At 44.0% G+C, this 13,093-nt stretch overlaps 1 pseudogene; it reads left to right on the forward strand.

The window, feature by feature from the left end:
- Positions 1 to 11,396: 11,396 nt before the first annotated feature.
- LOC118572962 lies at positions 11,397 to 12,530 on the forward strand (annotated as a pseudogene).
- The last annotated feature ends 563 nt before the right edge of the window (positions 12,531 to 13,093 follow it).

A 13,093-nucleotide genomic window follows, 5' to 3' on the forward strand; every position in this document is an offset into this window, starting at 1 on the left:
TATGTGTGCCTGTTTGGCCCACCCCTGGGTGTCAGGTATTCCTAAGACTTCCTGCTCTTTCACAAAGATTATGAATTAACCAACCGAATTAGATTGTGAGATTAGCTCCCACCAATGGGGTAAGACACTGTCACCACCTATTAGAAAAAAATACTACTTGGGTATCCTCGCTAAGCTGGATTGAGTCACAGTTTTTTGTAAAAGTAAATTGCTTTGCCAAGTTTCTCATGCTTTGTTTAAAGTGTGTTTTTGCATGCAACAATATTCTATTCCAAGACACCCTGCCCCATTTGTGCTTAGGTATCCATCCTTGCCTTACCCACTCGGTGTACTCAAGTGGAAGTTCCCCTTGAGGCATATTGTCACAATCTGAGTCATATGACAATTTTGGAGCCAGTCCCCGGCAAGGGGAATGAACTTACCCATAAATTTGCCTTCAAAAATCCTGAAATTTCACCACTCTGATCCTGCAAGCTGCTATGAATCAGCTTCAGCAAAACTCTGTAAAATATGTGTAGTATTAACTGGGCGCTCAAAAATCGTTAAAAGCTGGGGTGAACTAGCCAGACACCATGCTCGCTTTGCAGTGACCTTCTATCCAATTAGTCAACCATCCTGAAGACTGTGGGGAGTTGGCTTGGAGGGGATACCTGCTCAGTAACTATTTGGGAAGCCAGTCTGGTGACTCTGTTTCACAGAACACTTGCCTATGCATTAAATAATCCTCTAAACAGTTCCTTGCCTTTTGACTCTTTTGAACATATTACTTTGGTTATCATAATTTTATTGAAGTCTGAGTTCCAGTGATTCTCTCACTAATAGAACTGTAATAACTGTAGTTTTCTCAGCCAAGTGAGAAGTGGCTGGATGTGTTTGCGATCTACGTATGATTAGTATTGGGTGATTGGTGAAATTGGATTGGTTTCAAAATGATCCGGTAGTCACCATTTTCACACCTTAAAATGAGTTCAGGATGATAAACATAAGTCAGGGTGACAAAGAAAGAGGCCACCATCCCTACTGAAATGTCCCAACAAGGCCAACTTTACTCTTGATCAAGAGGGTGTGCTTGGGAGAGAACACACAGGAAGACAGGACATGCACTTGAGTTTTAGTCTAACTTAGGAGCAGACTGTGCGTTTTTCCCATTGGCTGGGGTTGGACCTCATAGTCTTATCCATTTGGCTAGTCTAAAAAGAGCTGTTGCCCAGGAAACAGGGAGAAGGGGAAGGAGGTCACTGTTCCAAGGAGAAAAAGCATCACATTCCTAGGCTGGAACAGTGGGCTTTGTGTAAACAAAGGTTTTCCTGGGTGGAGAGAATTAAAATATTCCCTTAAAAGATCTACAAGGTGGGGAAATAAAATGATTTTAATTCTTTGTCCTAAACACAAATTGAATAGTATTCCACAAGAAAGACTCATGTTTGGTATTTTTTACAAGGAGAACCTTTCCCAGGGGGCATAGTGTGGAATATGTCAAGAATGGACACCTCTGCAGTCAATCTGTTGAAGCATTTCCTGGGTAAATAGATGTGTGTGAACCTACAGGTCACTTACTGTGCTTGGCATCCTGAGTTTAGGATTCCTGACTGAAGCACAGCATGCGTTATAAGCAAGGCTAGCCCTACGCTTTGGTGCTTCTCTCAGTTCAGAAATTAGAAAGTTTCCATAGACATAGCCTCTGGTCCCTCCCCCCTCCTCCAACCCCACTCCAACACCTCTGGCCAAGGATATGGAGGAGTATTTGACTTTGGAGTGAAATGGGCTTTCCATGGAATCCACTAGATCCTCCAATCTCCACTTATGAGGACTTATGTCTGCAAAATCAAAACCTCAGAGCCTGTGGCCAAAGAGTCTATAATCCCCTGAGCCATCAGGCTGGAAGGGGCATTGCATTTGCTGATAGGAAACTAAGATTTAACAATTTGAGTGAATTAATTGAGGTCACCAGCTCCATGACTAGCAAACTGAGGATGGTGACCACACGCCTTGACCCATCCTACTCTCGTGCGCGGGCAGCTCCCTCCCTGCCTTGTCCTTCCCAAGTGAGCTGGCAGTGCTGGTTAATTCTGGTGCTTTGGAGAAGGTTGGGGAAACCCTCCTCCAGCTTGGTCCCTGCTTCTCTGGCTCCAACCCTTCCAACCCTAATCAGGCACTTCTGAAGGGCATTTGCTCCAACTCTCTAAACACCACCTAGTTCTCTGATTTATCTCTATAATTTAATACCTTTCTAAGTAAAACATCATTATTAATATCCCTTCACTGCTTTCTGAATAAACTATTATGAACTAACTCCTCAGCTGCCCGTGAGCCAGGCCTCTGCAGGTGTGACTCAGCAGGAGCTCCAGGTGTGACTCAGCAGGAGCTCCAGGTGTGACTCAGCAGGAGCTCCAGGTGTGACTCAGCAGGAGCTCCAGGTGTGACTCAGCAGGAGCTCCAGGTGTGACTCAGCAGGAGCTCCAGGTGTGACTCAGCAGGAGCTCCAGGTGTGACTCAGCAGGAGCTCCAGGACTGACTTATGATTGAAGCTAAGAGGTAGCTTGCTGATGCTGGAGAAAGCATTAAGCCTGGCGATTAATCATTTCCGAATTTCTCACCTGCATTAGAATCAGGTTGTGGGGAGGAGGGGCACTTTGTTAGAACACAGATTCCTGTAGCTGTGAGAGGTAGGGCCTGCAGACGTTTCCCAGGCATCTTTGATCAAACAGGAAGATGCTGACCTTCTATGTGACTTTGAACAAAGCCTTCTGTGATGTTCTTGAAGGCTGTTTCATTGGAAAACACATTTAGAATCGGTTGTCATTTCGGATTGGTGGTCTTTTCACAGAAACAGATATGAAAGAGGCCCAAACAATAGTCATGCCTTCAATTTTTCTGTGTTACAACACACACACACACACACACACACACACACACACACACACACACACACGCATACACACATGCACATACACACAATACTACCATCACCACCCAAAACCATCATGCATGTATGCTTTTCCATCATAACCTATTAACACAATTTTTTTTCTTGCCATGTGATTCTGCCATTCATGGTAAGAATACTGTCCCTTCACTCCCTGTTAAACATGGGGCAGGGCACCGCTGGATCCACACCTGCTCTGAATGAAAGCAGGCCCTGTGTCTGCATCCTAGCTGACAGAACAGCATTGGAGATGTCCCAGGACAAGCTGCAGATGGTGCTTGAAGGATGCAGGGAAGGGTGCTCTCAGTGTGTTACCGGGGACACGTCTCCTCTGAGCAGGTGGAGTGCTTCAGTTCAGTTTGCCAGGCGTAGCGTTTTAAAACAGTATCTGCTGCCAAGGGTGAGTTCTGCTGGTGACACGGGAGATAAACCCCAGCAAACTCTCACCCTGCTTGTGCTTCCTGATTAATGCCCGCTTTTTTCCTCCTCCCTTAGGAGAAACTTAAAAATAGTTCCATGGCCAAAAGTTTAGTGGTTGCTGTTTAAAATTAGAAAGTAGAAAACTACCCACAAATCAGCGTCATGACAGCCAGGGAGCAAACATTGGCTGACATAAAGATACAACACAATTTGCACACTGCAGCTTTTCCAAATAGATAAAGTTGCCCCTTTAATGACTTTTGCTGAGGAACTTTCGTCATTTTCCTTAATTTTCATGTTTCCCTCTTTGCTTGCTTAGGACTCCATGACCCTTCTTTCTACCTCTCACTAAACTCCTGGATAGCCATTTTAATAAAACACCTCAACTCAAGAAAATGACAAAATTCCTTCCTCGCCTGCCAATGGAAATCCATTGCTTCAAGGAAAGCATGCGGTCAGGGCAAGCAGGCGGGCACTTGGACTCCTAGGCTGCACTTAAGTTACTGCAAGCTTGTACTAAAACTTTTCCAGGCACAGCCTGTGGAAAAGCCTTAGTTGTGTTTTCTGGCTGATGAGCTTCTCAGGGCCTAGTCTCCATGCCCCAAGCCCACACTCGGGACTGGTGTTTTCTTATTCAGAATGCCAGCATAAGAGTTTAGGGGACTTCACAGTGGTCCTCGAAGACACTCTTTGCTTTTGTTTTTGAAGCTGCGGGTACCATTCACTCATAATAAAGAACACAGAGGCAGCTCACGGGAGAACTGAAGTCACTGTATCTTGCTCCAAGAAACACTTTTGCAGAGATTTAGTGTCAGTTTTCAGTTGCTTTACAGAGTCGATCCATAGAGTCTCAAAAGTCCTAAGGAGTGGTTTGAAGACCTCATTTTTTTTTGCTGATGCACTCCAGAAGGGAACGCAGACGTGGGGAGCAAAGGGAGTCTCTGTTAAATATAAAATACTGAGCTCGTGTGTTCCAGAATCGCAACGTCTACTTGTGAAATGACGGTTTAACGGGAGAAAGATGCTGCCCGGCTTCCCGTGTCTGTCTGAAGGGAATTCACTTTCCCCATGGTTGTAAATTCCAGGTTGAGTGTTTGATGTTATAAGGACATAAAGCCCTAACAGAAGGAGCCAGAAGGCTGAAGCGCTACGAGTTGGAGGCTTTAGCATCTAAGCAACACTGGCACAGGGCTCTTTTAATAAGAACTGTGAACTCGAAGCTGAAGTCTGTGGGGAGCCGTGACGGGGAGGTGGGGTGTCTGATTGGAAACAGTCTGATGTGGGCAAACAGGTGACAGACAGCTCCTTTGGCAGCGCTAAGAAGGCGTGGGGACACAAATCGCCCGCCCGGCAGCCACAGCTCCATCTTCCCCAGGTCCTGAACGGCCAGAGAACAGGTCTCAAAGGACGCTTAGTCGAAGCACAGAAGCCTAAGAAAGAAGAGGGAAGGCTTGCGGGTTTCCTCCCTCTAACCTACTTCCCTTGAGCGGACTGGAAAGTTCCGCTCTGATTCTATCAAGAGTGATGGAATGCTGTGATTCCAGGCTCCTCTTCAGAATTCCTGTTGCCCGATCTATCATTTCTGGGACCTTCGCTATAATTAGTTACGACATGCTAATGTTCCTCAATCACATGGTGGAAATTAATGTCTGATATTTAGGCCAATGGAAATCAAGTGGATGGAGGAGATGTGAACGTCTCAGAGGGAATTTTTGTTTTTCACAACATTTCAACTTTCTGAGTTAAAGAAATAAAAAAAAACATATAGCACGAGTATTCTTGACTACGGTTGCCACTGATGAGCCCATGAGAAGAACTTCAGAGTTATCCGTGGAGTAAGTGGGGTAACTAGAAATTATCACACATTCTAATTGTGGTTGTAATGCACACAGAGTTTAAATATGAAACTCTGCTTCTTAAGTGGAACATGCACCCTCCTACCCCCAAAAATCTGCCACCTAGGAAATGTCTTGCTTTTGTAGTGAACTCTGAGAGATCAAACAGCTCTCTTCTTTTTACTATAAAAGGGGCTTGTCAACTGACTCTCCAGAATTTGGGAAATAATTACTTTCAAAGCAACATATTCCATTTTCATAAGTTGACAGCACTAGAATATTGTGAAAAAAACTAATCCGGGATGAGGTTAGAGTCCTAGGTTTTCCCCAGCAGTTAGTTTCTTCGCTCTCTGTGTGGATTCACTTCAAAGGTGAAGAAAACAAGCTATTTTTCTAGGCAGTAGCAACCCTGGAGCAGGACACAACTTTCTAACTTGTGAGTTGCATTTTGAGATCATTATGTAGATAACTTAAAAACCAGTAGCTCCCAGGAGATGGTTTTCAGTATCGTGTTGATGAAATCCATCCAGAACTTTCTGGAAATTTCACATTATCCTCTTCTAGTTGGACTGGTTGGAGTAGATTAAGTCACAAGAGGCAAAGCTGTTGGGTAGCTCTCCAAAGCCCCTTGACTTAGGTGCCTCCGAAGCATCTATACACCAGCACCTATAACCATCGAACCCATTCATGCTGGTGCTTTCTCCTGTCACCAGGCCTTGACCCTGGTGGTTTAATGCAATGTGAAGGATTCTTTAGATCTTAAAAAAAAAAGAAGTCTGTTCAAACCTCCTAAGTGATCGTGTATCATAGCTGTATTTCAGATTTAGAATATTAGCATCCAAGTCTCTTTTTTGGCTGCATGCGCCACAATGGGTAGAGTTGATGTTTGTTTTGACTTCCCATTGTATCCCTGACATTATATTTAAAGTCAAATAGGAGGAGGAAGTGATTAACTTTTCCTGTAAGCCAATAGAGCATAACTCCACTAGCATAACAGCTGACCCTGATGGAAGCTAGTGTGACGCTACAGAAGGTGTCCCAGTCATGGAACTATACACATAAAGGAATCAGAGCAAGTATAAGATGTATTCGGAAGTCAGGCTCGATGTGGAAGAGAAACTGAGTGGAAGTGGACTTACAAGGCAGAGCAGACCAGATTGTTTCAAGTTTGGGGTCGGTTAGGGAGTTTGAACATTTTCGAAGCAGTGAGGAGCCCTTGGAAGCCTATCAGGCGGTAGAGTAACAATCCCATCTGTGTTTCAGATATAACTGTGGCAGTAATGTGGTAAGCAGCAGAACTAAAAATAGGAATGTGAGTCATGTGTTTATCGCTTCTCCCCTATTTGCACAGTAACCCATTTTTTCTTTTTTGTCTTGACACACATCCTTTTTGTGTGAGAAAATCCGTAGGCCTAAAGCAGCAGCTACTTCTCCTGTCTGAATGTCTGGATGGGGGTTTTGCTCTAATGGAAAAGGGGAAAGTGTCTACTACATTATGCCATATGCCAATAAGTGTCATATTCATCATTGTGAAATACTTTCACAGAAGTAAAATTGACTTTACACATGGAATTGTAAAAATCAGACATTCTTAGAAAAAGCTTTATAAAATAGGACAGCTAAGTAGTGTAGGAAATCCAGGTTACAAACCATCCACAAAGCCACGGGTCAGCAGGACAAGTCAACTAATTCGGGGACAATGACCATCGAATTCTTAGAAATAACAAGTGTGGACACCTATAATCTAACTTGATAAGATTAGACACCTTGAAAAATAACATCATCTAGAAGTGAGGGGCATGGTGATATGTATTAAGACCCAACTATGTGTCAGATGTTATTGCAACATGAGTAGTCTGTGTGATGCTCATAGCTTTATGGGCTGGTGTCACCCACTCTATTTTACATATGAAAGTGGGCATGTAAGGAGAATAGCTTCCCTAGTGTTTCATAAGGAATAGTGATAGACATGGAGTCAAGCCAGGCAGTCTAGCTCCGAGCACTCCTAATGTGATTCTTTTTAGTGAAAGAGAAAATATCAATGAAATCAAGTTTCTATTTGACTGCCACAAAAAATCACATAGGATTTTGCTTAGCAGAGAATTTATTAAAACCGGATTTTGATGGTGATGACTTCAGAAACTGGCTCAGTGTTGTTATATGACCTGGGTGGTCAAAAAGCCAAGGAAATACAGGTCCTTGCAATTCCTAACTCAACCCACCTGTAGAGGCTGCAGGTAGCACAGAGCTTTGTTCTATGCTAAGTGTTGTCTCAGAGTTGATTATGTCGCCACTGAAAATGTGCTTTTGCTGGGAAAGGTGCTCAGGTTTTCCTTTTCTGGTACTTCGCTCCTAGGACGTGTGCCATTCAGTAAAAGCAGAGGCAAGTCTGTGCTTCCTGGCACCTCACTTTCAGCTACTTCTCTGCGGTAACAGATATGGGATCCATCTGAGCTGGGTTTTATATAATGTTCTTGCCTGATGCTGGCTCTCAAAGTCTATTCCTGTAGAGATCCTGCCAACTCTTGATGGGTCTGACATGGTAATGTTCAGTTATTGTCATAAAATAAGAGACATATGAATGCTAAGAAGCATGAACTGTTCTGATAAAGCCCATAAAAGTTCAAGAACGAGAAGATTTGAAACAGTTACATATTAATAATAGTAATTTGGACAGTATCATCAAATGAGATGCTCTCTTTATCATGACAGCCTAATTTGGTGCCTGACTTCATTGACTGAGGTGACTGTCACCTGAAGAAATCAACTGAGTCTATATGAGTACACTGTATTCTTAAATTATTGACTTTAAAGACCTCAGACATTTTGTGCATCACACCAGTCCCCTGCTCTTCCTCAGTGCCCATCTCCAGACAACAGGAATATGGTGACTGTGGCCACTCTGGGCTTTGTGAACTCCAGTCGCTCTGACATGAGTGAATAACGTAGGCCTTTCTCTTTCTTTTCTCCATTCTTTTCGAAGCCCGCAATCCCTGCTATCTATTATTTTCCTGCTTTTAGCAGAGATCAGGGCTTGTGAAATCATGTCTCTACCGTGAGGAAAACCACAATTCAATTCCTTTGACAGGAGTCTCAACAGGCAGTTCAGGAACGCGGGCTCTACCCTGCCCTCTGCTGGTACACTTCCTCTCAACCAAGTCTATTTAATTCTTGGTACCAAACTCCCTGTTCACTCTTGTGCTTGGGGCCGATAGGAAATACAGTGAAGTTAGATCCATGTGTGGTTATAATTTTTTCCCTTTGGTTGCTTTTGGCTCTGTCCCTTACATGTTAACCTCTTTTCTTGTCCTGGCTGAAGTGTCAGCTGACTGATGCTCCCTATCCAGGCCAGGAGATGGTGCCTTCTGTTTTGGACATCAAGTAAAGTCCTGCAGATGTCACTGATGCAGAGGACAACTGTGATCAGGAGAAGGATATCACACCCAGAAAACTTTGGACTTGTACCCAGAGGTGGGGCTGGGCTGCTCCCCCAGACTGACGGCTACTTAATGAACAGTAGGTACAAAGGATGTGGAACAGCCCTGGCCTTCAAGGTTATCTCAGAACAAAACCCCATAGAGAAGAAAAATAGTCACTGACAGTCAACATATTAAGTATTTTATAGGCACTCTGCCCTGTTTGAGGATTCGGTCTTGTCCGACCCTTCAGCCAATCATAATGCATAGTATCATGATTGGTAAGCCTGAGCATTTGCTCACTTCTGGCCAGAAATTAGAAAACACTGTATAATTGACATTTCTTTCGAGGCCACATGGATTGGGGAAGAACAGATTTCCACTGGGAAAGAGGAGATTAGTGGGTACAAATAGCACATTTTTCTGCTCTTCAACAAAGATTTGACCTTCCCCAGCAACACTGGAAATGATATATGTGATTCATTTCTAAATGTATCTAACAGTTTGTATTACTTAGATATTAGCTTACCAAGTACAAACAATGAATCACTTTATGATATATGCTTCCTAAGATATGTAACAATTTCAGCTCTTAGGGCAATGTTCTCCCACATCACTCTCTTCACAGCATATAGACAAAGCATTCCTTAAGTGATGGAGACACTGGGTTACCATGTCTTCCTTTAAAGTCCTTTGTTGCTTGGAAGAAATATGAGCACCATGCAATCTCCCATTAATCACACTCCAAGATCCTAGCTGAGTGCTCTGGGGTAAAGGCTAGAGACTTTTTTTTTTTTTTTAAACTGTCTCAGGTAATCATCACAATATTAGCTACTACTGGAAACTATGGAGGAAAGCACTCTTTTCTCCCCAGCAAAACATTCATAGTCCAGAACACAGGCAGAAACACTGCTCCACTCAGCCAGCGGCATTAATGCGCCATTTGATGACACTTGGACCATTGATGGAAGATGCCTAGCTCTAATTTGACAGTAGCCAGAGTTTTCTAGCATCCACATGGGATACTCTGGCTTTTAGTGGTATTAAAACTAGAGGACACGTTTCCGGCCAGGTTTACTCACATCTATGTCCCCTCGCTAGACCTTTGTCCAGGAAGAAATACGTGACTGTCATAAAGCTGTTGTTTCACTTTGTTGAAAAACAAGGGTCACTTGTTTTTTCTGTTTCTAAAGAAGAGTCCTCTTCCCTCTACGTCCCCAAAGGCACACTCGGGGACACACTCCATGTGTCATGATGGAGCCAAACTTTCTGTCCTTCCAAGAGAAGTAAAGAGGTCACAGCAAGTCCTGCTTCATGTTATGGTGTTGTCTAGGGAGGTGTGTTTCCACAAAAGCAAGCTGGCACACCACAGGTAACCCCACTGTCACTACTACAGAGTGTCAGCAGTTCTCAGGCTCAGCACTCTCCCAACGGCTGGAAGAACTCCACCTTCCTGAACACAGCAGCACAGGAGGAGAAGGGCAGTGACAGGTCAACACTATTCAATGGGAACACAATAGGAGCCCCAGTCATTTGTTTAAAAAGTTAGCAGATATTATTTGACTTTGAATGTGGCAGAGTTTAAAGGACAGTGTCGTGTTTGACTCCCTCCTTCATTGAGAATTGTTTTTTCTTCATTTTATTTAAATAAAGGGGAAAAAAGACAGGAAGTTCTGATCTGAAGAAGTCAAGGCACTGTCAGGTGCCATCCAGGCCCCTGGAGCAGAAGAGGCAGAGAGTGGAACCGACTGAGCCTTGCCCCTACCCTTTGGTGAGGGCAGAGTTGACTGAACCTTGATCCTGCCCTTTGGTAAGGGCACTGTAAGGTTGTTTCACTGATTAGATGAAAGTACTAAGAGCTAACACTATGAAACTCTGTCCTACAAACACATCTGAAATGTGAGAGACCAACACTGGCAATAGTGTGTGTCTGTAGTAGCAGGAAGGGGTCAACTGAAAAACACTCATTGTTAAGTCAACTGCCATTGAAGACTGTGGGTTAAGATTTCAAATCTACACATTCAAGAAGACCCAGTATCTTTCCACAGTTGAATAAGACAAACACACACAAACACATATACACCACCACCACCACCACCACCAACAACAACAACAACAACAACAACAAGCAAACAAACAATTACCACCCCCCTTCAGTCTCTTAGAAAGCCTAAGTAAGCCTATCATGCTTGTTCAGTGGTAAATCAAATGTCTAGGCTTGTACTGAACAGTTTACCCAACTGAAAAAAATGGTGAGAATTAACAGCAATGTAATTCTGAAGTATTGGGTTTGGTCCTGATCCAATCCCTAGAGCTTGTAATATGCTTAGGTTAGAGGTCATGGATATATTCTTAATGGTCACCAAAAATGAACAGAGCTATGAACTTCTGCCTTTATTGAAGAAATGATGGTGACAGTATTACATTTTCCCCCCTAAATCACACAAAATCTCCAGAATGATTTGTCTATTCAGGGACAATGTTGAAATGAATTATGCTTCAGCATTCTTGCTGACGTATGCGTGAACAGAATGAAATCCACCGCCGAGACTTTACATGGTCAACTATCTTGTTTCTATTTAGTTGTAGTATAGTAAGGCATAGTTTGGAAAATTTGGAGGAATAACAGATCTGTAGCAACTGCCAACAAAGTCAACGATACACCATTATTTTGAATTTCTCAGGTTCAGTGACTGAAGCTTTAGCCAAGGCTATGGAGGTGCCCTATCATAAACAACACCAGTGCTTCAATCTGGGGAGCAACTACTGGGTTTAAAACATGTTCAGCCAACAGCCCACATGGCGGCTCCCTATGTGTCCTGTGGTGAAGTGCTTTCCCCTCTGCTCTCTCACACAGTTAGGGCTAATCTATGCCAGAGGCCTGAGTACTGGACAACCTTGGCAGTTGACTGGCAGGCAGGTCCCGGTCCCAGCTATTAAAGCTAATACATACTGCAGTTGTAACATAGAAGAAAAATGTCCAAGCCTCAAGACAGACATCCTATACAGAGGATTTGTATTAAAAAGCAGGTTGAAGACTTCAACATTGGGAAGAGGCACTTAGCCAGCACGATGGGAGAAGATCCAGAAACTTTTATCGAAGAGGATGTTGACAGAGTTATTGCTTACCTTTTTCCAAGTGGTTTGTTTGAGAGGCAAGCCAGGCCAATGATGAAGCATCCTGAACAGATTTTTCCAAAACAAAGAGCAATCCAGCGGCCGATTCATTTTCTCTTCTGTACTGGCAGACAGTCAAACTATTCATTAATGCACGAAGTATATGGAAATATCCTCCAGCTAGAAACACACAGAGGTCCACTTTCAGGAAAAAAAAAAAAAAAAGTCCAGAGACCCGATTGGCAGCAGATGGCTGACTAAGGAGGAACTAGAAGCGATGTTAGTGGAAAAACTGTCAGAAAAGGTGATGTGCAGTTCATCCGACAGCTGGAAAAGTCATTGACATTGCCCTGTGGGCCCGCCGAAGAAGAATTTGTGCAGAGGTTCCGCAAAAGTGTAACTACTCAATCAAAAAAGCAGGTGATTGATCCTGTGCAGTATGAAGGCACGGCCTTCAGCGCCAGCCGAAGCAGGAGAAAGAGCGCCACCGCACCCGCAAAGTGGGAGGATCCAGGTAAAGGAGCTGATTGTCTGCTTTACTTTCCCGGCCCACGGGACAGAGAACAGTTGATGTTCCCTTTGCACTTCCTGGGCCGGCTGGAAAAGCACCATGTCACCTGCACAGTCTCCGGGGGCGGGCGATCGGGGCAGGCAGGAGCCAAAAGCTTGGCAATGGCCACGGCTTTACGCAGCTTCATCACCGAGGTCGAAGTTGTGTGCATGAGACAAGCTTGACTACTTGACCCACCCTTCAGAGAGCGGAAGAAGCCGGGTCACGAGGGTGCCCGGAGAACGTTCACCTGGAAGAAGCGCTAACGAAGCTTTCACAGGCTAGGGTAGACACGTTCATGTACTCCGACCAAGGGCAGACAGCATATTTAGACACTGGTTTGGGGTTTGAATATGACTTATTTTTAAGAGCTATTTTGTTGTAATTACCATTAAAAATAATATAAAAACAAACAAACAAACAAACAAAACGTGTTCAGGCACTAGGGGGCACCCACCACTCCCTCCCTTCTCCAAGGCCCAGATCTGCTGTGGTTGAGGCATCTGTGACAGAGGTGGGGTGTAGGGGCCCCAATTACCCAGAGTCTGAGACTCGGAGCTTGCTTTACCCAGCAGGGCTGCATAAGGAGATGATTTGGCCATGGGTGTGTTTATCAGGTGTTTGGAAGGCTCTACACTTGACCGTACGGTGTGCTTTGATCTTGTAAGGGCGAGGTCTTTTGCCCTGTCCCTTGGCATATTATAAAAAGCCCTTTTGAATAAACTTTGAGATGACTGGGTCTTGACCCAGGGCCCTCTCAAAGCTACCCTGTGTCTTCATCTTTCTTATCTTCTCTTTCTATCTTTTTACCTGGTGGTTCCTAATTCCT

This window comes from Onychomys torridus, chromosome 23 (assembly GCF_903995425.1).
Source record: "Onychomys torridus chromosome 23, mOncTor1.1, whole genome shotgun sequence".
NCBI classification, from domain to species: domain Eukaryota; kingdom Metazoa; phylum Chordata; class Mammalia; order Rodentia; family Cricetidae; genus Onychomys; species Onychomys torridus.